We start from the raw sequence: 3,525 nt of genomic DNA on the forward strand, positions 1-3,525 counted from the left end.
GTTTCGGAGGCAGTGTGTTAACGTGATGTGACACAATGTGAGGTCGTATTTATTTTTTAATGTGCAAAACTTTCGGATGAGAATTTCGGACTCAGTGTGCAAAGACCTTTAAGCTTAAGGCTTTGTTCAATAGCTATAAAAATATATAAAAAAATTAATAAAGAAAAAATTTATAGTAATAAATATAATAAAATAAAGAGGAAGAAGAGATCATGAACAACTGAAACTAAATAAGAAAAAATATTGTAATAAAGCATAAAGATCTTTAATGATAATTAACATGAATAATAATAATAAACAAATAAAATAATAATGGTACATAAATATAATTTTAATAATCATAATTAATTAGCAATGAATAATTCATAAACAAACGCTAAAGCGTTTGATTACAAAAAGACAGTGTGAGGTACAGTATCTGCATGCTGACTGGTATCCTGTCTTGCTTTAACCTATATTAGAGGAGAAATAGAAAAAGCTGCAGGCACAGGTCAACCCATGGACTCCTCTGAGATGTTCGAGACAAGGTCCCCAATTTCCCCAATTGACAAGGGTAACAAAATCAGCAGAACCCTGCCTTCGGCGTGGGCCATGAGCATCAAGCGAGAAAAGCAATTAGAGCTCAGCTGTTCAGGGGGCATGGTCTGCCACAAAGCCCAGGAGATAACAAATTCAGCAAACAAATATGGCTAATATTGCAGTCTGTGGAGCAGTGACAGCAGTGATTGCTGTAAGTGCTGCAGAGCGGCCTGCAGGCAGCAGCGGTCATTAGCGCGTTGTGCTTTGGGGTTTGTGAACTGCACCTCTACATACTCTATCTCATTCAGACTTCTGACTGAGTGCAGAGAAATTAGACTGGCTCAATGAAACTACAGATGGCTGCATATCAAACAAATGCAGCCACAGTTACAAGTTCGTCACATAGCGCTGCTCATGGCTAACTTACCCTGAGTTCACATAATAAAGTAAAATTCTTGAACCTAACTCATTTTTTCCAATTGCTCTCTGAGACTGAATTCAGCACTACGTGATGTAATAAAGAAACACAAGCATTATACTATTTATTGACCAACCAAATTATTTTTTATAATAAGAGAAACTAAAAAGGTTAGTTTCAAAGGTTATAATAGCGCACACTCTTATAGGCCACCTTGGACCCTGGGTTAAACAATGATTGTCACATTTGTAATTTTGATTAAGTCCAACTCCAGAGCACAGTTAGCACTTGGTATACAATCCCTTCTGAAAATTAACCATGGTTTTACTACAAATAAAACCAATAAAAACATGGTTACTAACACTGACCAGTGACCATGCATTTTGCTACAATAACCATAGTTTAACCATGGTATTTGTAGTATAACTGTGGATATAAAAAATGCCAAAAACTACATTTTTACTATAATAAAACCATGGTTAATTTTCTTAAGGGATGTGAAACAAAACTTTTTTTAAACATTTAACAATGTTTCTGAAACTTTGTATAGTTTCAGAAACTTTAATGTGGTGTGTTTGTCTGAGAGAAAACTCAAAATGATGAACTGTGAAGTTAGCATGTACTCCATTAGGAGACACTTAAATGAGAACAGGTTGCTCATTTCATGATGTAGACTACTTGTCCAATCAATTTTATTGCACACTGCTTTTCTTTCATGGGAAAAAAACATGCATTATTAATACATTTCTGTCGCTATTGCAGAATATTATGCTGCATCATCCTGCATAGACTCAGGTTTTAACAAACTCTGTAGATTATTAAAAAAATCAATGAATTTAAAACATAAGCACTGTTGTTTGACAGTGCATTTTATGAATCAGACTGTTCTCTGAGGTCTTTCAAAGAAACGTGCTGCACCTGAGACACAGATTAGCTTGACGCAGACAGGCTGATTTCGGTCGATTGACAAAAGTTAAGAAATATTTGTTCCCACAAATTAAGAGTTTGTTCCCTTGCTTTAATAATTCATTTCTTAATTTTTGTTAAATCGTGGCATGAATGATTAATTTGTTCTCTCAAAATCATGGCCGTGTTGAACTAATTTGTTCCTTTGTTTTAATTAAATCGGCACAAGAGAACAAAGTAGTACAACATGGCCAATATTTACTAAGATGAAGGAACAAATTAATATGCTTCATTTTCCGTATGCAAAAAATCAGGCGACAACATTTGGCTCAAAAATCTGAAGGGGTACGTGATGACTCTGACCCATGCAGGGTAAAGTATGAACAGTGTGACTCTTGGAACAAAATTTCACAAATGTTCAGTGCAAACATCTGGTGCGATAAACATTTTAATTTGAAAATTTGGCTCAAATACATCTGTTCAGACTGGCACAAACATTTGCATGTGATCAATGCAACATATCCTTTTCCAGATATATCTAGACTGCGATTAAAACCAGTCAGTCAATAAGAATTTGCGCTTTTGTTTACATGCCCAGATCTGCTACGACTGTAATTATTGATCGTCCTCCTAACAGAAAGTTGCACAATGCTTTGTTTACCGAGAGATGGTTTTGCTTCTTTTCTAAGCATCACCTACTGTCGAATAGTGCAACTGAATATTTATTCAGCCTGTCTGCTGTTTTTTATGCATTAGCCTGAACAGAAGTACTTGTGAGAAGGACAGAATTTTTTTGTGCCGAATGTTTGTGTTGTTGTGAACAGGCCTTTACCCATCTGCCTAAGTCATAAATATTTTGGTCTGTTTTCCCAGACTGTAAATTTTAAATGCATCTCTGCTAAAAGTGAATTTTGTCAGGTTTTAGGATTGCATTAGCATATAGATGACCTCAAAGCTAATAGACATGGGCTAAAAGCCACTAAACATTCATGTTGATTTCATGGAGTCTGTAAGGCATCCAGTTTTAGGTTGTATATTCTATAAGGGATGGTCTCGAGATAAAAGCTATATCATGTTAAGTGCTGAAGAGTCATTGGATTGGCAAAGAATGGTGGAGTGATTTCATGGATAGTTTATGCCAGTTTTGCATGTTAGCCCATAAGAAGGGAGCAGCTGCTATGGGTGGAGAGAGGAGTGGACGAGAGACTGAGGCAGACAGCAGCTGTCAGAAAAGAGGTAAGGCTTTTAGGAGGGAAAGAAGGACATCCAAAAATGCAGCATGTCATTCTTTTTGGGGAACCATACAAATGGTTATATATGTTTGTGAGTGCATATATATATATATATATATATATATATACTGGATCTGGGAGTTTGATTATTGGCTAAATTGAACAGAGCCCACCAAATTTATTATATTTTGATTTCTTTATCCTCCTGAGACCCCCCCCCCCCCCCCCCGCAAAAAAAAAAAGCTTTGTGAATTTAGTATTTTTTTATGTCATTACATTGTTTAGAGCATTAGAAATTTAAAATTAACATTTTTGAAAAATTATATTTTATTCATATTTTTTTCTATGTCCTCTGTAGAGGACACTAGGACTAAGTTTTTCTAATAATAAAATGGCATGAATAGACATCAAAAAGGCAAAAACAATGGGATTTTTTTTTTAAATCACCAA

The sequence above is a fragment of the Barbus barbus genome (genome assembly GCF_936440315.1).
Source record: "Barbus barbus genome assembly, chromosome: 6".
Lineage (NCBI taxonomy): Eukaryota > Metazoa > Chordata > Actinopteri > Cypriniformes > Cyprinidae > Barbus > Barbus barbus.